At 47.3% G+C, this 23,878-nt stretch overlaps 1 protein-coding gene across 5 annotated transcripts in view; it reads right to left on the bottom strand.

The window, feature by feature from the left end:
* MYO1B (myosin IB) overlaps positions 1-23,878 on the bottom strand; it is a 160,258-nt gene that overhangs the window by 128,446 nt on the left and 7,934 nt on the right. For 4 of the 5 annotated variants that reach the window (XM_081908161.1, XM_081908159.1, XM_081908162.1 and 1 more), the window contains one exon: positions 20,871-22,344. The gene's annotated coding sequence lies outside the window, so the exon portion shown is untranslated. Of the gene's footprint in view, positions 1-13,758; positions 13,965-20,870; positions 22,345-23,878 lie in introns of those variants that run through there. The other variant, XM_081908160.1, reaches the window with a different exon arrangement.

Raw genomic sequence — 23,878 nt, 5'->3', positions numbered from 1 at the left:
AACCTTACAACAGCTTTCATTCCCAAGACTGCAGTGAGCTTGCCAACAGACACATGGCATGGCTACAAATATGCTTGTGGTTTAGAATCTGAAAGTATAGCAGAAATAACCAGGAGACATTGAGCTCCCTTCACTTGTTCAATCACCTTGTTGGCAGCCATCTGTCCTGAGAGACAATGGAGTGTGCCTCCGGGGGTGAAGACATTAGCAGCACCAAAGTGACCACCCTGGGGCACAAGCCCGGGCAGTGTGTATGGAGGCCCTGGGCTGCCCCTAGACGACAAGATCCACCTCCCACCCCTCGACCTCATTGATGTGGTCCAAAGGAAAGCAGAGCAATACATTTGGCACTAGCTTGGCTTTGGAGTTGGCGGAAGGAGGTGTACAAGATGCCATGCAACCCTACACACACTGGATTTGTGTAGGGTTTACTCCTTGGCCTTTTCTTCTCCTGGAGATATCCTGCAAGGCAGTGGAGGTTTAGGATCAGAGGTCCCCTGAATGTGAAGACAGGCGATTGAGTGGATGAGTAGGTCCAACGGTCAAGAGAGCAGTTTCTGCATGTGATGTAGAGGGAAGTGAGGGATAAATGGGGCTCGTCAGCCTGGGAAAATAGCCCATTCAGGAGAAGGTTCCATCACCCATAGCTCCACTTAACATCTTAATCATATGAAGGTGTCTCTATGAATAGGAGATGTTGTGCTGGCCCCATCCCCACTGCCCACACACTGAGTGCCAATATGTGTGTAGGAGAAGCCTAGGCACACTGAGCTCAGAGCACATAGCCTTCCACAGTACAGTGGTACCTCGAGTTTAAATGCCTCAGGTTACAAACGCTTCAGGTTACAAACTCCGCTAACCTGGAAGAGTTACCTCGAGTTGAGAACTTTGCCCCAGGATGAGAACGGAAATCGTGTGCCGGCGGCGCAGCGGCAGCAAGAGGCTCCATTAGCGAAAGCATGTCTCTAGTTAAGAACAGTTTCAGGTTAAGAACGGACCTCCGGAACGAATTAAGTTCGTAACTAGAGGTACCACTGTATTTTGTGCCCAGTTCCAGCACATGTTTTGCACTACAAGCATAGGCTCCCACTGTGCAATGTCCATGGTCAACACAGAGATGTTACAAGCAGAAATGTTATATGATGGTAGGAGCACAGCAACTGGTCCCTGGTCATCATGGGAGAGATCCTTCCACGCAACAAAGGCGACTTCTATCTCTCCATAACAAAAGAGTCGTGTGACTTGGCCATACCAAAGTACGATTACGGAGCTCTTCATCGGAACTGCAAATTCAGAAAGGACTCAAAAACAAAGGAATTGCTGAACTCCTGTGACTTCAAATGTAACGTGAGTTGTTGTTGTTGTTTTTTAAAAAAACCGATTGTACCTAGACAACTTACAAGGAAAGCATTTATTTTTCCACCTAATATTTCAGAGGGACGCGGGTGGCGCTGTGGGTAAAAGCCTCAGCGTCTAGGGCTTGCCGATCGAAAGGTCGGCGGTTCGAATCCCCGCAGCGGGGTGCGCTCCCGCTGCTCAGTCCCAGCGCCTGCCAACCTAGCAGTTCGAAAGCACCCCCGGGTGCAAGTAGATAAATAGGGACCGCTTACCAGCGGGAAGGTAAACGGCGTTCCGTGTGCTGCGCTGGCTCGCCAGATGCAGCTTTGTCACACTGGCCACGTGACCCGGAAGTGTCTCCGGACAGCGCTGGCCCCTGGCCTCTTAAGTGAGATGGGCACACAACCCCAGAGTCTGTCAAGACTGGCCCGTACAGGCAGGGGTACCTTTACCTTTACTTTATTTCAGAAGTTGCAACTACTCTTCGAGTTTTTTTATGCATGTCAGTTTCAAATTAGGGTAATAAACTGGCTAGATAAGACAAACATGAAAGTGTGATACCCATCAAAGTGTGTTTTTTTATTAAAAAATCTTCAAAAGAAGGGAGACATCCTGTGGCTTAAATTCCAGTTTACATCTTCCAGTTTTGTCATTCATATTCCTAAGCAAAAAATAAAATAAAAATCTGGCGCTATTACTTACTGCTGTTGAAGAAATATGATATTTGAAAGGGGTATAAGAAAATTCTTTCACCTTGATGCTCAGAAACGTGATGATCTCAGAGGACCTTGTTGAAAACAGACCCTCCACACTTTCCTATATTCTTCCAGCCTTTTGCAAATCTCTAGTGGGAAACGTAATTACTTGAGTCATGCCTCAAATGCCTATTTCTTAATTACTTATTTCTGCTGCGTGTTATTCTTATCTCCAAGTAAATGAGGCATCTCGATTCAGATCCTAGCTAACCCTGAACTTTCTACCAATGATTGCTTCCAATTATCTGAATTATCTGAAAATCTAGGCAACCTAGGTTTCAGTGCAGTTATGCATACTTTTTTCTGGCTGTCCTTGTTACCCCAGGTTGCAAGTTTTCATAATGCTTCAAAGCTGTCGCATTACTGAGATCAGAAGAGGGAAAATACATCTCTGCTTCTCAAGCTGTTGGTGGAATTTAATACCATTGGCCACAGCATCTTCCTGGGCTGGCTCTGTAAGATGGTTGTCAGGGATGCTCAACATAAAAAAAACTAAGATGGCCACTGGTCCCATCACCTCCTGGCAAATAGAAGGGGAAGAAATGGAGGCAGTGAGTGATTTTACTTTCTTGGGATCCATGATCACTGCAGATGGTGGCAGCAGCCACAAAATTAAAAGACGCCTGCTTCTTGGGAGAAAAGCAATGACAAACCTAGACAGCATCTTAAAAAGCAGAGCCATCACCTTGCCAACAAAGGTCCATATAGTTAAAGCTATGGTTTTCCCAGTATGTATGGAAGTGAGAGCTGGACCATAAAGAAGGCAGATCGCTGAAGAATTGATGCTTTTGAATTCTGGTGCTGGAGGAGAGTCCCATGGTCGGCAAGAAGATCAAACCTCTCCATTCTGAAGGAAATCAGCCCTGAGTGCTCACTGGAAGGACAGATCCTGAAGCTGAGGCTCCAATATTTTGGTCACCTTATGAGAAGACTCCCTGGAAAAGACCCTGATGTTGGGAAAGATGGAGGGCACAAGGAGAAGGGGACGACAGAGGACAAGATGGTTGGACAGTGTTCTCGAAACTACCAACATGAGTCTGACCAAACTGCGGAAGGCAGGAGTGCCCGGCGTGCTCTGGTCCATGGGGTCACGAAGAGTCGGACACGACTAAACGACTAAAGAACAGCATTTTACACTCTATTCCTGTCCCTCCTTGCAGGGCCATGTCTAGATAGTAGCACTGAGAGATTGTGTCTTAGCTCCATAATCCTTGTGCTTCAACCTTGCTGTGGGGGAATCCCTTGCAATGACCACAACAGTGCCTGGAGACAATCAATCAGGTTGTCTATCCACAGCAGTGACCAGAGGAGGAATGACCACTGTGGGGAGCACAGAAAGAAAAAACACCATGGTATACCTGCATCAGCACAATCAGATGCCTTCATCTGCCCCAACTGCAACAAAACACGCCTCTCCTGTGTTGGTCTCTACCGCCACAGCAGGAGCTGTCATTCTCCAATGGTTTGACTTCAGCCCTGAAGGCACATTCTTCCATTGGCTCCCAAGAAAGATGGAGGCCAGCCGGAGGCATGATTCTGTTGCCAATGCTACTTAAACATTTGTACAAAGATGTTGGGAGTGGCCCTTAGGAATTTTGGAGCAACTGGAGAAGTATGCTGATGAGCTGATGAAACACAGCTTTATTTCAGCCTAACCTCTGAGTCAGGAGAGGCTGGGTATGGTTTGGAATATGGTCTGGGTGAAGTTGCGGAATGGATGCAAGCTAATAGGTTGAGTGAGAACCCTGAGAAGAAGGGTGGGTACCCGGGAAGAAGGGTTGTTTGCCTGTTTCAGATGGTGTTACTCTCCTTCTAAGAATAGGTTCAATTTCGGGAGCTTTGGCAGGGGGAGTACTCCTGGAACTATCTTCTTCACTTGAGGCTTAAGCAGTGCTCAAAATCAGCTAGGGACCAAGCTCATTTTGGCTTTCGACCAGTTGTGGCCAGGAGAAGACTCCATTAAGAAAGAGGTCGGAAGAGGCCAATATATATGTGGACTGTCCCCGGATCAAGTGACATTTCTTCTCCAAGTTCTCAAAGTGCTTAACTGAGCTCAGATGAACTAGCCAGATGTTTAACTGAGAATCAAGCACAGTCAGTTCACTAATTTGAAAAATAAGACTTTAGAGCCATCTTGCCCCCAAATGGCAACTAGATATTCCATTTTGGCAACTGCAACCTTGGTTTTTTAAGGAACCATTTAAAGGTAAGGTAAACAACTCCTGACCATTAAGTCCAGTCGCAGACGACCATGAGGTTGCGGTGCTCATCTCGCTTTACAGGCTGAGGGAGCCGGCATTTGTCCGCAGACAAATTTTCCGGCTCATGTGGCCAGTATGACTAAGCCACTTCTGGCGCAACGGAACACCAAAACCAAAGCAGCGCACAGAAAAGCCGTTTACCTTCCCACCAGAGCGGTACCTATTTATCTACTTGCACTTTTTGCTGTGCACTTTTTCGAGCTGCTAGGTTGGCAGGAGCTGGGACCGAGCAATGGGAGCTCACCCCGTCGCACGGATTCGAACTGCTGACCTTCTGATCGGCAAGCCCAAGAGGCTCCGTGATTTATACCACAGCGCCACCTGCATCCCTATGGAGCCATTTGGCACCTAGCTTATGTATCTGAATTTCTAACATTTGTCAAAAAACCTCAGTGGCTAGGAGTGCCTTCTACCAACTATGGCTGGTGTGCAAGCTATGGCTTTTCTTAGGCAGGAATAGCCTGGTCATAGTAATTCATGCATTGGTAACTTCAAGACTTGATTACTGCAGTGCACTCTATGAGAGGCTACCCTTGCACTTGGTCTGGAGCTCCAGCTGAGGCAAAATGCTGAAGCCAGACTGTTGATGGGAACAGACAACTGGCAGCACATAACATATGAGCAGTCAGTACAACCATTAAGCACTGGTGTTATGGGGACAAAGCTCAAGCTCAGTTGGTTAGAGCGTGGTTCTGATAAAGCCACTTCTGAGCTGGAGAGGAGGTGGGGTTGCGGGCTTCACGCCCTCCCCACATGCGCGGGGGCTGACTCACAGCCCCTGCGAGACTGGGGAAATCCTCGGACGCGTCATGTCCCTTGCCAGCCAATCAACTGGCCCAGAAGGCATGGCCTGCCCTATTTAGGGCCGGCGCGGCAGAGGATTTCCCTCTTTCTTCGCTCCAGCTGCTCCGGTTTCCCATCCCTCCCATCCTTTAGGTTTTGCTATTTGACACTGCTATGGACTTTGTTTGGTTGCCGTCAAGGGGCCTGGTAGGAATTTTTTCCACTTGGCAAATTGGCGCCAGCCATTTGTTTTCTCGCCTACCTCGTAGCAAATCGTCACAACTTCCTTGGCACTGGGGGCTAGGCATTGGTAGGGGTATTGTTATGCAGATGAGAGGGGGGAGGGAGCGCCATCACCCCATAACGAAGGGTAGTCCAGTAAAGGATTCCGGGGGGCGTTGCCCTGTCTGAAGCCTATGGAAGTGTGGGCCTAAGGCACGCCCCCGAGCGGTGACCCCAGGGGAGCTCCTAGTTGATGTGCATCAGCAGGACTCCCCCTACTGGCGGTTAACCGTTGCCGGTCTTCAAGCAATCAGGCTGAAGCCAGTTAGTTGATAGCAGTGGCGTAGCGTGGGGGGTGCAGGGGGGGCCGGCCGCACCGGGCGCAACATCTGGGGGGGTGCTCGCACTCGCAGCTCTCTGCCCCTACCTGGCTCACTCACTCTCTCTCACTGCAGTGCTGGCTGTGCGAATCCGATCCGAGCCGCCGGGTCGCAGCCCACTGTGGAGGGGGTGGGTGCCAGGCGTGCGGTGCGGAGAGAGAGCGAGGGACTATCTGGGGGAGGGACAGTGCAGCAGCCGCCCAGCGCAGCACTGAGCATGGGAGAGAACCAGACCAGACCAGGCAGCAGCAAGAAGAAGCTGGCAGCGGCGGCAGGTTATGGGTTAGGGGGCGCACATTACTTGCCTTGCCCCGGGTGCTGACAACCCACGCTACGCCGCTGATAGGACCAATGCCTAAGCCAATACCGCTCAATTCCTGTAATCAATAAAGTTGGGCCCTTCCCCCCCCCATTAACCTTAAATACCGGTGTCTTGTGTCTTTATTTCCGAGGGGGAGGTGGGAACTCACCACGCAATGCCAAGGTTGCAGGTTCGATCCCCATATGGGACAGCTGCATATTCCTGCATTTCAGGGGGTTGGACTAGATGACACTCCGTGTCCCTTCCAACTCTACAATTCTATGATTAATTTACATGGACCACAACAACCTGGGTTTAAGGACTGCCTGATCCATTATACCCCCTGCCCAGTTACTGAGACTTTGGTTAGTTCATCACAGCACTGAAGAGAGAGATGTGAAGTACACTGCAAAAAAACCCAAAAACACCCCACCCTGGAAATCCAACATAAAACAAAAAATTGCATAGCTAGAATTCGAAAGTGTGTCCTTGTCTACCTAGAAATGGTTTCCTTTGTGATAAGCGTTTCATTTAGATGACTCCGATGCCATTTCAGTTTAATGACTCTAATGCAATTTAACCACAGTACATTAAGCTCATGCCTGATCCCTCTCCCTAAGCAATAAATGTCACCAAAATATGAATTGTTTTCACACTGTTACTGCAACAGTGCTTAAAGACTATGATCTGAGGGTGAGACCTTGAGATGGATAACATAAAACCACACCGGAACTGTGTCATGAGCCGGTCGGCATCAGGTAAATTTGCAAAAGCACAAATGATGCAACCAATGACAAACGGAAATGCAGCTTGTTTAAGGTCACTGTTCAATACTCTGCTTTGAGATTCTGGGTCATATCTTTCTTTCTTTTACAGCTCTGTATTCTTCATGTATTATATTTCAAAAAGAATCATACAAGCACAGGGTTATCTGCAACCCCACATGATTCCTGCATGGTAAAATATGAGGACTCCTATAATAAGAGGACACCAAAAGAAACTTAGCACTACAAGTGCGGGGGCGGGGGGGTCCTATACAGAACGGAAGAGAAACAATTCTGGCTAAAGAATGCATGAAACAACAACGCTCTGCACATTCCATTGAAGTGTTCAAGTCTCCTTTGCACCACTTATGTAACACAAAAACTCCTAAAATAAATACCTCCCTTTTTTCCAGGGAAGTTATTTCAGTTACACTGAGAAATTTAAGGAAGAGTAAGATAAGGGTAGTAAGTCACATTTTCACATACAGGCAAACCCAACCCCCCAACCCCCAATTTACATGTGTTCAATATGTGCATGACTGTGCGCCCGCACACACTGCTCCAAACCCGAAAGCGACCGGAAACCATCATAAAAAGGAACAGGGCATCACAAAAAGGAACAGGGATGGAACAGAGACTTTTCCAATGGTGTTTCAAATGTATGCAATTTCACTAAAAACACGGTGCCTTGTAACGTAACCCCCGCATAAATGGGGGGGGTTGTGTGTACAGCAATTAATAAAACAGCTATAGCAACATACGTATTGTTAGCACCGCTAACATAGTAGTTTCTTTTGTCAAAGACTAACATACAGCACTGAAATTATTAATATTATTGGCATAGAATGAAGTCAAGTACAGTGGTACCTCGGGTTACATACGCTTCAGGTTGCATACGCTTCAGGTTACAGACTCCGCTAACCCAGAAATAGTGCTTCAGGTTAAGAACTTTGCTTCAGGATGAGAACAGAAATCGTGCAGTGGTGGTGCGGCGGCAGCAGGAGGCCCCATTAGCTAAAGTGGTACCTCAGATTAAGAACAGTTTCAGGTTAAGAACAGACCTCCAGAACGAATTAAGTACTTAACCAGAGGTACCACTGTATACATGGACAACCAAACAAGGATACCCCACGTTGGGACTAAAAGTATCCTGCCCGGGAAGTTTTCTGTGAGCATCAGCTTATTAACTGCCGTACTATACAGATGTGCCAGACCAACAGAGACCAATTTGGGAAAAACCTCTCCTTTGAAACAGGATTTGACAAAGCAATGATTCACATAATGGAGGGCTGGTCACCTAGAGCAGTGTTTCCCAACCTTGGGCCTCCAGCTGTTTTTGGACTACAACTCCCATCATCCCTAGCTAGCAAGACCAGTGGTCAGGGATTATGGGAATTGTAGTTCAAAAACAGCTGGAGGCCCAAGGTTGGGAAACACTGACCTAGAGCCTTGTTAGATTCACAGACAATGTTAGTCTGTCATATGGAGGGAAAGGATCATGACTCAAACAGTTCACCTGTCTGACTTTGCAATTTTGTGGGAACAAGAAAAAACTCATTCTACATAGTTTCAGAAGGCAGTGATTCTAGAATTGCTAGGCAAGGATGGTAGGGGGCATGAAAGTCATCTAGGCCAAAGTGTGGTTCCCATGATCCCAACATTCCCAAAACATTAACAATAAAATAAGCCGAGAGAAGGAATATCAGGGTGCATCATGACTAAGATACTTGTGAAGTAAGAATTAAAATTAGCATACATGCCCAAATGGCTCAAGTGAATGACTAAATGTTTTGGGGTGTTCAGATGCGTTTTGCAGAAACATAAAACGTTGCAGAGTAATTACTAGTGTTAAATACAAAGGATGGAAGATGTGTGCACCAACTCACTTCTACAATTTCAGGAATTTACAAGTTCCACCTCCACGTCTTTTGAGGAACTCATAAGCTGAGTAACTTCCTTGGAAATGGATCAAAACTCTAGCAAGAAGAAAATTAGATGATACTGGTGGCCACCCACATATTGTTGCATTTGTGTGTGTGTTTTTAATGTAATTATTTCTGAATTATTAAGGAACAGCCATTGATTTATGCCATAAATGTTATGGCTTTCACTGTCAAGCAGGTTTAGTGCTTACTGAAAGCTCTGGAGGTATGCTACCCGCATGTTGTATATGCCACTTTAATTCAAGGACTTTCCAAATCAAAGACAGGGCTTTAATGGGACACTGTAGCCAGCATCCCAGAGCAAATAATCAATAACATTTAGTAAAACACTGCATCCACAAGGGTTATTTGAGAAGGCAAAGGAAATATAGTGTACATCTCGGTTCAAACTGTTATATTTCTTTAGCCCCATTATTTGCACTGATAAAATACATTTCAGCTCATTCATCAATAAAGTGCTTGCGAATACAGAAATGAATTCTACGTATTTTAAAACATTAGCCCTGGTCCCCAACTTTAAAATATTGAAGCACATCCTTAAACACCAGGCTTCAATATAAGCTTGTAGACAAGACATTCATGACAGATGGAGTCAAATTGTGCATGGAGATGACACACTTGAGTTAATCTAAGCACTTTTAATAATTGATCTTCTCTAGAATATCATTTACATTTCACATCTTCCCTTATGGCTTAGATACCAAAAGTTCCTGTTTTCTTGAAAATTCACAGCCCTTTTTCTATAAATACAGCTGCAATGCAATTACTCATCCCATTTGCTCTTCAATAGAGAAATGATACCCATCACTGACAATGATTTCAGCCTAGCCCGTTCAGACCATCTGTTAAAAGTCAACCCCCTAGTGCTTGCAATACCAACACCAGACTACACTTTTTAAACTGAACAGCTACTGGGTTGTGGATCCAGTTTAAAGGTAAAGGAACCCCTGACCTTTAGGTCCAGTTGTGACCGACTTTGGGGTTGCGGCGCTCATCTTGCTTTATTGGCCGAGGGAGCCAGTGTTTGTCCGCAGACAGCTTCCAGGTCATGTGGCCAGCATGACTAAGCTGCTTCTGGAGAACCAAAGCAGCGCATGGAAATTCTGTTTACCTTCCCGCCGGTGCGATACCTATTTATCTACTTGCACTTTGATGTGCTTTCGAACTGCTAGGTTGGCAGAAGCAGGGACCGAACAACGGGAGCTCACCCCGTCACGGGGATTCGAACTGCCAACCTTCTGATCAGCAAGTCCTAGGCTCTGTGGTTTAACCAGTTTGGGCAAACCCCAAATCCCAAACCAAAGCAAGATACTTAAGACCTCTTCCAAGCAAAGTGGGCTGGCTGCGAAACTTTCTGCATATATTGGAGCAGCTATCAAAGCCTCAATGAATGCCACCAGAGCAGTCATGCCATCAGCTTTTACAGCTGTTCCTACATACCAGGAGTAAAGGTAAAAGGTAAATGACCCCTGGACAGTTGAGTCCAGTCAAAGGTGACTATGGGGCATGGCACTCATCTCGCTTTCAAACCAAAGGAGCCAGTGTTTGTCCACAGACAGCTTTCTGGGTCATGCAGCCAGCATGACTAAACCACTTCGGGCGCAAGAGAACACAATGACGGAGACCAGAGCGCATGGAAACTGTTTATCTTCCTGCCACAGCCATGCTGTTTATCTTCCTGCCACAGCAGTACCTATTTATCTACTTGCATTGGTATGCTTTTGAACTGCTAGGTTGGCAGAAGCTCAGCCCACTGCGCAGATTTGAACTGCCGACCTTCCAATCAGCAAGCCCAAGAGGCTCAGTGGTTTAGACCACAGTGCCACCCACGTCCCCTATAATGAAGCACCTTTGGCCCACCAGCCAGGGGGGACCAATTTGGCCCAGAAAACCATTTTCCCCAACCCATGCCCACCAATCAGCTAATACCACTCCAATACATGAATGGCGTCACCTCCATCAGTTCCCCAAAGAAGCGGAATTTAGCCCCCTTCTCATCCATTGATGAGAAAGGGGTATAGTATAATCCTGCTCAGTTTGGCTGAGAACTGGCGTTTAGCCCTCTCAGCTGATGAGGGGGTGGGTTAAATCATGCACAAATGGTTCCAGAGAGCAGAAGTGAAGTCTCCACTCATCAGCTGATGAATGCCGTTCAATCCTGTTTGGTGATACTTCATCAGCTTGTTCCCTGTGGGGAACACGCTGCTGAAGCAAACTCCTGGAGTATTCAAGTCTCTGCTCATCAGCTGGTTACTGTCTCCCTCTCACTCCAACAAGTCAACTATGACAGGCAAGTCCCCTAGGGCTGGGTGATATGGCAATGTATCACCCAAAACTAGTTTGAAGTCCATATTGTGATATCAGTTTCATAATTTTTGACCTGGCAATATATTGCTAATCACTATGTGTGTGTGCTATGCAAAAATCACAATGTGGGAATACCCATGAAGCCAGCCAATGCCTCTACATAACTCCATACTTAGTTCAGACACTGTGATATATCAATATATTGCAATGATTAGCTGGTGATATATCACAATGCTGAAAACCAGATATCGCCCAGCCCTACTGCCCATCAGTTGTCTCAGCTGCCATTTTGCTACATGTTACTATAGATTCCTCATTTCCCCGCTCTGCATATCAGTCTAGCCCAACCACCTGCAATTCAGGAATATGCAGGTGTCCCGTACGAGGATCGAACCTGCAACCTTGGCATTATCAGCGCCATGCTCTAACCAACTGAGCTATGTTCACATATGTTCACAGGATGATGGTGTCCCAAAGCAGAGTACTTTGAGCACCCAACCAGGGGCCAAGATAACTTCTGAATAACCACTATCCTGACAGCCTATATTGGAGGACAACCTGTCACTGTCCAGATGGTGTTGTACAACTCCCATAATCATCCCTGGCCATTGGTCATGGTGGATGAGGCTGATAGGAGAATCCAGCATCATCTACTGGGCCCCAGCTTCCCCACTCTTGGGAGAGTTCATCAACTAGAAGGTGGTTGGTTCTTCTCCCCCACCTCCCAATTCATGCTCCAGTGTGTGACAAATTCCAAATGCACACAGGTATACAAGCTGATAGGCTAGTAACCTCTGTGGGCTTATTTGCAAGCCTGCCTTGATGATTTCAACACTAGTATGAGAGGTAGAGAAAAATCCTTTGGAAAAAGTACTCTAGGACAATGTCACCTATTGTGCAACTGATGAACTCAACAATTATTTCCATATGATTTTCCCACTCAGGCACTCCCTTAAGCATGAGCCACCTTTTCTCGCGTAAGGAACATAGTTATAACTCTGATAATGGACCATGCAAAGAAATTTACTCTGAATGGCAACTTGTCTCCTTTACGAAAAGGGGGTATAAATAAAGCCAGAAATGCAACAAGAATTGTTTTTCCTTCTTTATTTGCTTTCCTAAATAACTGAAAGCTTGAACAGCTGCAATATATGTTGAAAAAAGTTTGTGTTTTTTTCCTACCACCACTGCATCTCCATGGCAGAAAAAAGCTTCACTTGTTGATTTTCTGTTTCCTCTACAGCTGTTTTAAGGCACAAAGCCTCTGTTCATAAATAAGGTGACAATTGTAGTAAACGCAAAAAGAGAGGCAGAGCAGCAGCTTGCCTCTACTCAATACCATCTTGCAGCTTTGCTGCTAAGCAGAGAACTTGTTGCAGCTAAAAATTTCTACCTCTGGATTCTTAAACAAAAGGAACAGTCCCCCACCCTGCCTCAACAAGGCACAGATGTCCAAAGCTTGGGACAAAAGGTCTCTAAAGACAAAGAGTTACATGGGCACCCTAGTGGCTCCAGGGCTTAAACACACTGAAATCTACAGTCACAGAATCTGGTTTCAATCCCTCTGCAGGCGCCACACATACATGAAGGACAGAAAGGCGCTCTCTCTCGCATCCAGTCCTCGAGACTAAACAAAGACCAGGCAGGGAAGAGAAGAGATGCAGGAGGAGAGAACCGATTTCGCAAGAGGGGGTACAAATGCCCCCATCCAACTTCACCGGAGAAAACCAAACGCGTGGCTTTAAACTTTTAGTCCCCCTCTGCTCCTAGAAAACGCTGCGCCCTGGCAACATGTTTCCAAGAGTTCCTTTCGAAATCAGACTCAAGAAGAGGAAGGGAGGCGAAAGGCTAAAAGTGGGTGTGTAATGACCTAGTCGAATTCCATTTAGACCTACTTCCCAGGTGCCCGGTCCCAAAGAAGCGCAGATCCGGATCACAGACCAGCAGCCACACACAGAGCAACTCAACAAATCCTGGTTTCTCTGCTCATCCCCCGACGGAGCCAGAGTAGCCTCCCTATCCTAACGCTGCCTCCATGGCCAACCCCTCCAAAGCCCGTGTCCCCAAATCTCACCGTCATCACACAAACCCCAAACAAGCCTTTCCCTAATCTCCGACGACCCCCCCCCCACCCTATTCCAACCTTCAGTCTCCAAACCCCGATTCCCCATTTTTTCCCCTTAACCCCCATCTTCGAGACTCACGGGATGGTTGTTTTTTTTTAAAGGGTCCTTCCCATCCCGAGCCAGAACAACCGAGCTCCCTTAATTCATGCATCGCCGCTTCCCAAGTCGCCTCTCTCCCCTTCCCTCTCAGCCTCCCTTAAGCAACACGAGCTTCCCCCTCTCCTGCCCTCACGTCGGGGGGAAATGCGCCCTTTTGATCTCCAAACCAGACCCTCCCCAAGCCAGCCCTTCGCCACCCAGAGCGGGGGGGGGTGGTCGGTGGATGGGGGGGTCGCACTGCCTCTCCAAAAGCCCCTGGCCCAGCAGCACTGGACCAGCACCCTACCCCAGTCCCTTTCCAAAGGCCCCCACTCCCCTTTTAAACTCAGCCCCGCGCGCCCACCCACCCCGCGCGCCCCCAAAGCGGCGGGGCACCTGGAGGCGCGCGATCCAGCAGCAGCAGCGCCCGAGGGGGCGGGCAGGAGGGTGCCCCCCCAAAGCAGCTCCGCGGGGAGTTCCACGGGCGCCTCTTGGCGTACCTTTCCCCCTCTTGATCCGACGGGAGCAGCTCCAGGCGCTGGGTTCCTCTCGTTCTCTCCGCGGCACGCGCGCCCTCTGCGCCTGGCGGAGAAGCCTCCCTCCGGCGAGAGCGAGAGAGAGAGAGAAGAGAGAGGTCGTCCCGGCTTCTCCCGCCAGCCAAAGGGAAGCCGCTGCCGAAGCAGCCGGCGGCCAGGGCGGCCACGCCCCTCGGCCGGCAGGAGGGGTGGGCGCTGCGGAGACGCCCGGACCCTGCGCCTCGGCGTCAAAGGCGAACCGGTGGGGAGCGCCGCCCAGCGGCTGAGGCGGGCGCGGGGGGAAGTTTGCATCATTCATTCATTCATTCATTCATTCATTCATTGGACTTCATAGTCCTTGTCCCCCGAAGGTTTCTTCTTCTTTTCGTATATAATTCTTATTAAGTTTTCTGTTTAAAATACTCATTCCACATCCTTAAGATATCAGTGACTTCCCGTCTTCTCTTTCCGTGGTTCGTTTTACATATCATAAATCCCTGCGTTATTTTACAAAAACCGTACCATTCAGCATTCCCTTATTGCATCCATCAAAACTTGTTTACAGCGTTGAATTTACTGTATCTCAATGCTGCCAGCGTTCTCAGCTGTACACAATCATTTCCCATATATTCCATAAACGTTTTCCAATCTTCAAACATATGTTCTTCTTGTTCTGATTCTATATGTTTAAGTCTACGAGGTGTGCATATTCTGTCAACATCCAAAGGTTTAGAATCATAGCATCGTACAGCTGGAAGGGATCCCCCAGGGTCATCTAGTCTAACCCCCTGCAATGCAGAAATCTCAACTAAATCATGCATGACAGCTGGCCATCCAAGCTCTGCTTAAAATCCTCCAGGGAAGGGGAGTGCTCAACCTCCCGAGGGGGACTGTTCCACCAGTGGCGTAGCGTGGGTTGTCAGCACCCGGGGCAAGGCAAGTAATTTGCGCCCCCTAACCCGTGGATTTGCGCCCCCTAACCCTAACCCCCAGATGTTGCACCCGGTGCGGGCGGCCCCCCCTGCGCCCCCCCCGCTACGCCACTGTGTTCCACTGTCCAACAGCTCTTACCCTCAGAAAGTATTTCCTATAATCTCATTTCTTGTAACTTGAAGCTGTTGGTTCAAGTCCTGCCCTCCAGAGCACACATACATACACACACACACACAAACACACGCATACCATAATATGGCATCTCCCTCTAAATTTCCTCATGCTGGGAGATGCCGAGGCTCAGGAAACACAACTGTTTGCATTCAGGAGTCCTGCTCATATAATCTCATTAGTAGTTTCTCAATAGGTCATGGGAGGAAATGCACTCTGCACCTGCTCAGAGGTGCTCTCCCCTCTTCATCCTTCCCGCATTTTGTCCAGGCACTGATGGACACCTGGGCCCACAGCTGCAAACTTGAATAAAATATTGCGGGGAGCCCAGGTAAGCCCCACCCTGCACAACTGATCACAACATGTGGCACACACCCATTGGAATCACAATGCTCATCAACCGGGGGGATGGGGGCAGCTAACTCAGATATTTTATTTTGGGGGCCGAAGGGACCTCGGCCCCTAGGAGTTGGCTGCTTTACTGGGGCTGAACTCTTTGCCCGGACAAATTGAAGCCTTCTGGAAAGAGAGGAAATCTCAGGAAACTCACAATAAGATTGTAGTCTAGTTTTACGAGATCCAGGATGGCTGCACTTTTGTTTACAGTGCAGAGGTGTACCTAGGCTCCCTTGCGCCCTTGACAAGGAATTATACCAGCACTTCCCTGGACCCAGGGAGTGTGCAGACCAGCGGGCAGGCTCCTAGCCACTCTGAGCCGAATTGGTGAGGCACATTGTGCCCTCCCCACAGGACCTCCATCCTTGGCGGAGGCCAACCTGGCCTACATGTAGGCCCCTGTTCCAGTGTCTATGAGAAAGGCTCCAAAATGTATTTTAAGGCAAGGTGGCTGCTTTCTTGACTGCTGCTCTACAGACTCACTTCAAATGGCAGCCTCTGAGAGAATAATTGTACTTTTCTTTCTGACAAGGAGGGCATCCAGAAGAACCATGTATTCTGAGATAAAACCTCCTGACTAAGAGAGCCAGTGTGGTGTAGTGGTTAAGAGCAGTGGACTCATAATCTGGTGAACTGGGTTCGATTCTCTGCTCCTCCACATGCAGCTGCTGAGTGACCTTGGGCTAGTCACACTTCTCTGAAGTTTGTTGTAGGGGAGGGAGGGAAAGGAAAGGAGATTGTTGGCCGCTTTGAGACTCCTTAGGGTAGTGATAAAGCGGGATATCAAATCAAAAACTCCTCTTCTTCTCTTCTCAGAACACTTGCTTTTCCTCCGCGTCGGTCTAGTTAACATCTTAAGTGTCTATGTTTCCACCATGTGCATCCAGCTCCCCTTGCTTTTATCAGATCCCTACATTTCTGGATGCTGGCCACTTCAACCTGCACATTGTGTTAAAGAGATGGCCTGTATCTTAGGAATCACACAGGGAGGGGCTGGATCTAGATTAGGTACCCAGCAAGTACAATGGGGTACCCTTTGCTGCTTGACCCACGCTGGTGAAAATTGCTCCCACCCAACTATTTATTTATTTAGAAGCATTTCTACGCTGCTTAATGTTTTTAAAATCCCTAGCAGCATACAGAATGAATATAAAAACAAGAAAACAGTACAGTGGTACCTTGGTAGTCGAACGGCTTGGCTCCTGAACAAATCGGCTCCCGAACGCCGCAAACCCAGAAGTGAGTGTTCCAGTTTGTAAAGGTTTTTTGGAAGCTGAACATCCGATGCAGCTTCTGATTGGCTGCAGGAAGCTCCTGCAGCCAATCGGAAGCTGCAGTGCATTGGTTTTCAAACCGTTTTGGGAGTCAAACAGATTTCCGGAATGGATTACGTTCGAGAACCAAGGTACCGCTGTACGATAAAAAGTGTAAAACAGCTTGACAAGTAAATATAGGAATTCGGGACTAACTGGTGCCTAGGAAGGCCTGAGCACATTTTGTACATTTTGGCAAGTTGTCTGAAGCAACTGACAGATGATACTTCACCTATGGCAGAGGGAAGGGCATACCACACTTCAGGAGCAATGACAGAAACTTCCTATTTTCAGGTCACCACCCCATGTTACTCTGTAGGGTGTGGTGCTACAAGTTAAATTTCCCCCATGACCTAAGTGACATTAGCTCTTAACAATGGTAGGCAGCCTTTCAGGCAACCTGGTCATTTGTTGTCATTTGCCACAGGAGAGAAGCTAATATTGGTGCCACTTTTGTTGTAAAGGTGAGCAAGAGTACTTGTTGACCTGCCCTGAGCATTTTACAGGCGGACGTTTTGGAGACTATCACTTTTAGTTCACCAAGCCTACTCCAATATATTCAGCAGGCAGCCAAAAGGAAATTTTGTTCTGAAAACGGAATGCCTCATGCACATGGAGGGAAATTTTGTGAATAAAATCTACGACCCTGGCTGACAAATACACTTCCATTGTAGCACTTCCAGCAAATCCACTCCTCCCTTACACGGGCATCAGGCAACATCCCATAACATTCTGAAGCATGCTGGAAAGCTGCCACTGTTTTTTATGGGCAGCGGTGCCTTGAACAGCTGCCAACAGGCAGTAATAATTAAAGGGTGGCACTTTGGTGGCAAGAAGATGGAAGTTTCAGCAAGGAGAACCCAGCTTCTTGAACTGATTCCTGCCTGCTATGTAGCTTGTTCAGAGCAAAAAACTCCTGGTTCCTGCATTAATGCTGCAACTCTATGTGGGTCCAACCACAAGGTCTTGTGGTATTAGGCAAATCTAAGCATGTTTATTTTAACAGCTAGAGCCTTGCCTAACTTTGCATAGGATTGGGCTATAAAGTACAGTGGTACCTCTGGTTACGTACTTAATTCATTCTGGAGGTCCGTTCTTAACCTGAAACTGTTCTTAACCTGAAGCACCACTTTAGCTAATGGGGCCTCCCGCCGCTGCCACACGACTTCTGTTCTCATCCTGAAGCAAAGTTCTTAACCTGAAGCACTATTTCTGGGTTAGCGGAGTCTGTAACCTGAAGCGTATGTAAGCTGAAGCGTATGTAACCCGAGGTACCACTGTAGCAATATCTATTGTTATAGATTTGGATGGAATCCTCCTAAACCCTAGAAATTAATAAATGGTAGGATTTTGATTATTTGGAATGTGAAGGGAGAAATACAAGCTGCAGAGGAACTCCTAAACTAACTTATGCAAAACGACCTGGCCAAACTAGGCCCATCAAGAAGCCATTGAGGGCCATTGAGAGTCACTGGCAATGAAAGAGAATTGTCCTCCTTCTGGCCCTGAGGTGTAAACAGAGATTGGGGGTTGGGCACATGAGGGGACAGGAAAAGAGAGTTTTTAGCAGGGTGTTCTGGGAAGAAGGGGGAAGAAGAAAGAATGGGATCCATCTTGGGCAGGCCGGCTGAAGGCTGGCTGGGAGAGATGCCTTGGACTCCACGGCTGCACTGCTGTGGGGGACAAGCCTTTTTTGAAATAACCATGCTGTAAGATCTGGACTCTCTCCATGCAGTCTAAAGGTGTAAATAGGTGAATAAACCATATTCCTTAAACCTACAACAGTCTCTGCTGTGTCTCAATTCTCCAAAGGAACACAGATCCTGACTGAAATCCCTTGGAACCTTGCATAGAGTGGGGATGGCACCCAACTTTTGTAAGACTATTTACATGGAAGGAAGCCTCATTGACATCAGTGGGAGTTACATTTAAATAGATGTGCTTAAGACTAAGCAGTTAGTCTACTCTAATTGAACTCTATAACTTGAACTCTATAACTTTCCACCATGATGTGGAAAAGTTTGTATTGCACAAAGGTTGCAAGCCTACGCAAGCGTGGGTGGACAAACCCCGTAACATAATTATGGGAGTTGAAAAAGGCGATGAGTGCATCCTACCAACTTTAGAAGTCAGGTGTGTGTGTGTTCACTCCCACCTAGCCTTGACTTTTGATGTTAACAAAATTTTAACCTGTGATTATGGAACCATACATACCTATTAGATGGTTTGAAGTATTTGGTTTGAAGCTCCCCACAAACTGAGCAGCTGATATTTCAAACATGGGTTTCTTACTTAACTTTAACTATGAAAAATTAGGGATCCCCTCCAAACCAGTGCCAAACTGTTGCAGTTGTTTTTGCAGCAAAAACCCTGTGCAAGACACCCTGAATTTCAGACTAAGCTACTTTTAGAATTTAATTAAGGCTGGTGTGTTAAAACTGGTTGTTAGACCCATGTATGTTAGACCCATGGGTCTAACAACCAGTTTTAACACACCAGCCTGAATTAAATTCTAAAACTAGCTTAATACATCTTAACGTGTATTAGACACTTCTAAATCCCAGGAAATTGGCATGTGTTAAGGCAGGCTTCCTCAACCTTGGCCCTCCAGATGTTTTTGGCCTACAACTCCCATGATCCCTAGCTAGCAGGACCAGTGGTCAGGGATGATGGGAACTGTAGTCTCAAAACATCTGGAGGGCCGAGGTTGAGGAAGCCTGTGTTAAGAACTAATTAAGTCAGGCTGGCATCCTGCATGAGGTAACTGAGCCATTAGAACACAAAGCATCAAAGGAATTCAGTGTGAGGTTACAAATATGTGAGGCCCCTTTCACTCTACAGACAAAGGGAAGCCATGGGTTTTAGAAAAGCTGAGTGTTATGAGTTATGCAACAGAGAAGGAAGTAACGGGCTGGAGAGAGAGAATCAGAGAGCCATGGCTGGGGTCTGTTTGAATCCAATGCTACTCTTATTGAGAAAGGCAGAACCTCTTGAGGTATAAATGCTGTGGATCCCTCCATCCTAGGCTTAGGTTATATATCATAAAGACACCAGTCTCTGCTGTTCCTCATTGCCCAAAATGAAACACAGACCCTCAGGGTCCCTTTCAACATGATTCTATGTGACTGCCAATGAATACTTAGAATTTCATACAAACTCAGACAGATACAGCAATGCCTTGTCATTCCAAGTTGTTATGGGGTATGAATGGGGCAGAAATGGGATATAACATGATGGGATGTAGGGGCTAGAATTTAAGGAATTCAGCCAATCCTAATAAGTCTGACCAAACTGCGGGAGGCAGTGGAAAACACGAGTGCCTGGCATGCTCTGGTCCATGGGGTCACGAAGAGTCGGTCACGACTAAACAACTAAACAACAACAACCTAATAAAGGAAATATATGACTTTATTGACACTGGATTTCACGATCCTTGGCCAAGGTGGCTATTTGAGTTTTAGCCAGAAAGTCATTCGGAGGAGCAATGTAATTATGAGAAGATTAAACTGTTGGGGAAGTGGAACAACCTTTGAATAATAACTTTGAAACAATGCCTTGCTTTGCTTCCACAATGTACTTTTAGCCCATGGAATGCTAGCTTCCCCGCCATTATTCTTTCTGACACTCTGGTACATTTGCCAACATTGGCGCTTGTATTGTGCAGCTAAGGGCCTTTCCAGAGATTTGAAGTGACTGGAACATCCAGATTTGATTGGTGGAAGGTCAGCATTGTCCCAGAGAACTATCCAGTGGTGGATGGAGGGGGGGACTGAAGGTCCAACCAATTGGAAGTTAAATTTTCTCAGAAGGCAACCAGCTCAGTACTATCAGGGTTAAATGACCGCATTTAATGTTCTTTACAGACAGTAGCTGAGTGTATTTTTTTTTGAGTCCTGGGCAGAGGGAACACTGGCTCTTTACAGTGATGTCAGAATCTGTTTTTATTACAATATTTTTACAGGATATCCCAGTTGAGCTAGATAGCATGTTTACAATAAAGACTTGTCCAAGGACAGCTTAACACTATTATACAATACATACAGCAGTACAAAGCAGTTACAGTACAAGCTACCAGCATGTTGTAAATCATGTCAAAGCTTCATGTTACACCTGATTAACTAGCTGGCTGTAACGTTAGCAAACGATCCAAGAACATTTGCTTCGCTGTTGCAAAGGGTGCTGGCAGGATGAATATTGTCTGGTTGTCAGTACATAAGAGAGAGAGACTTTGCTTTTCAGCATTTATTTCATACAGACTCTTAAGGATATACACAACACACCCACCTCAGATGGAAATGGCCTCTTCTGAGGTAGATTGGCTTCCCCACGGATGATTCATTGGCTGCATAAAGTTCCAGACATCTTTGCCTTCCTCCAGCATCACTGAGGCCTTAAATATTATATAAAACTTGCTGCTGACAAAGGTGCAGAAAAAGACAATCCAAATGATCAAGGAGTTGGAACACTTTCCATATGAATAGAGGGTGAAGTTTCAAGGGCGGAAGAAGACCGGAAGGGATATAAATGATATAAAATAGGGGATATAAAATATAAATGCTACTCCAAGAGTGCATAGAGCAAAGCTTTCCCCCACCTCCTCTGTCATAGTACTAGAGGTTGGGTTCACCCAATGACATTGATAGATTTGAGGCTAACAGAATACAACACCTCTTCAATTAAAATGCAGTTTGGAGATTAAAATCTACCTCCATGTGGGGGAATGAAGTCAGGGCAATCAGTTAAACTTAGCATGATCAAGAGCCCTATTTAAAACAATTTTGCAAGATTACAGTAGAGGAAATTGGTAGGCAATTTAAACTTAGGAAAGGCATGACATCACAAAGACAAGATTGCTGTTAGCACTTGGATGTGCCCCTCATCCTGAATCTCATATGAATCACAGCTGAGTGATACTGCGGCAGGCTGGGGCATGTGCTTCTGAGTGCAGTGCTACCAGCTATGTGGCATAAGCGATGTGCAATGTTTCCGGGTCATGCTTTTGAATTGCTCTGTTGCAGAGATGATGGATACTGTCATTTTGATCTTTTAAAAATGAAAGGTCCAGAACAAATTCTGCTACCTTTACTGGGAGGAGACCTTGATGCCATTAGCACAGGACCCTGAAAAAGTCCATGAATCCCCACCAACAAGAAGACCATTAAGTCCAGAGTCTTAACATTGCACACCTGCCCTATTGATAGGAAGCCCTGGGCAAGGAGCTTAAAAGCTCGCCAGGGGCACCAACTGGCAATCTAGGAGCTTAAACCACATAGTTAATTCCAGTGTTGCTGCCCCTCCAGAGTTGCAAGCAGCAACAGATGCAAAATTGCTCCTGCTGCTGCTTCTTTTGTTGAGATCTGTGCCTAACAAAATTATTCAACGGGCCAGCAATGACAGCTGGGAAAATGAAGTAATCACTGAAGTCGCTGACTTCGATGAAACCCTTTTATGTCATTCTCATTTGAATATGAGCAAAGGTGAATTGCAGTATCACAGGTAGGCTTGAGAGCAAACACGACGGCTGCTTCAAGCTCCTCAAGCGATATCTTGTGAAACCCCAGACGTGAAGACAAACAGAGCTTACATGCCTGAGTATAGATAGTGTTAAGACATTTCATAATATCAGCCAGGTGAGTGATTCAGCAAGTAGTCAATTAATTTCAAGGGTGTGCTGCCATCACTGACTTCATCAGCTTCAAAAGCCTCGATCTGGGGCTGTCAGCTTTCTTTTCCTTGAAGGCTTCTGTACCTTAAACACCTGTGCAGAAAATGAGCAGAAAATCAGCAGGTGAAGCATTTCACATTGGCTATCAGAATCTATATATGTTGCTGAAGTGACAAGCGAGCAGCCTTTCTTTCACTTCATCCCATCTCACCACAGTAGCACAAGTGCAGTAGCTTATAGCAAAGAGCAAGAATGTGGGCCCTTCCCATTGGATCGCTTAAAATGGATGGCAAGCACCACCACAGTTGTTACCGTGCACCAGGTGCTGCCAAGCTTTCACATGTTAGCACAGCAACACCTGAGGGAAGCGGCACCTGCACTACTTCGAGTAATGCAAGGACTGATGTATGCAGGCAGCAGAAGTGGGAGATGGCGCAGTTCTGAGAGAGTAGAATGAAACTGCTAATTTAGACCAAAGGTGGAGGTTGGGGGATAGCAGTTTCTAATGCAGTGTTTCCCAACCAGTGTTCCGCGGCACACTAGTGTGCCGCGAGACGTTGCCTGGTGTGCCGTGGGAAAAATTAAAAAATTCGAAAGATATCCGGAGAGGCGGCCTTCAGGCGAGTTTTAATTTTAATTTTCCTTCTCCCACTTAATGCCCCACGCTCGCCCGAGCAGCTTGCAGTCCTCGGTAACCACGGCGACCCGAGGGAGGGGAGGGAACAGGGAAGTCGAGGGCGGCGGCGAGCCGCGATGACGTCAGTGGGCCGCACCGCCTCGCCCTGGCACGGTGTGAGAGCCCCGGCTAGTGGCGCGAGCTTCGGAATAAGTGGGATCCGCGTGCGCGAGACCGAGATTGCGGGTAAGGAGCTCAGCCCTGGGCAGGAGGAAGCGGGGCCGCACGTGCGGGCCACATCCCCACAGAGAGCGAGCCTCCCCCGGCCCACCACTCCGGGCAGGTCCACTCGCATGAGGGGGCGGCGATGGCGACGGCCGGCAGCTTGCCTGCAATGCCATCCCTCGAGCAGGCGAGGAGCCCGGAGGCTACCAGATGCGAGTCCTCTTTCCCACCCTGCTCGGGAGTCCAGAGCACTTGGTCGCATTCAGGATCTAGAGTGGGGAAGCGGGGCTTATGTCTGGGCTGGACACATTGGGCTGCCTGTGCCGCTCGACCTGCGGGGAGAAATCAGGGTGGGAGTCACGACCGTGAGGCAGGGCTGCCAAGTGTGGCAGAAGAGGACACGGCCGTCGCACCTGTCCTTAGGTAGGAGCTTCTTCCGTGTCGACCTGCTGCCCTAAAGTCTTGGCTTTTTTCTTGGCTTTTTGGCGGTTGGCACAGAAGGAAGGCAAGGGGGAGGGGAAAAAAATTGAAACTTACACTTTTGTGCGTCCCTCCCGGCGTGACGCTGCGCGCTGACGTCACGGGGCTGTAATGGTGGTGTGCCTCGAGATTTTTTTCATGAAACAAGTGTGCCTTTGCCCAAAAAAGGTTGGGAAACACTGTTCTAATGCTTCGCCGTAGATATACATTCAACAACAAAAAGCCTTTTCCACACAACTGTAAACCTGTAATAAAAGGGCTAGCATATTTCTCATTGACATGTTACTTTTCCACTCACAGGGATTT

Source organism: Podarcis melisellensis (assembly GCF_964234715.1).
Source record: "Podarcis melisellensis genome assembly, chromosome: 1".
Taxonomy (NCBI): Eukaryota; Metazoa; Chordata; class Lepidosauria; order Squamata; family Lacertidae; genus Podarcis; species Podarcis melisellensis.
Note: the sequence above shows the minus strand (reverse complement) of the source record. Positions and strands in the feature narration are given on the sequence as shown.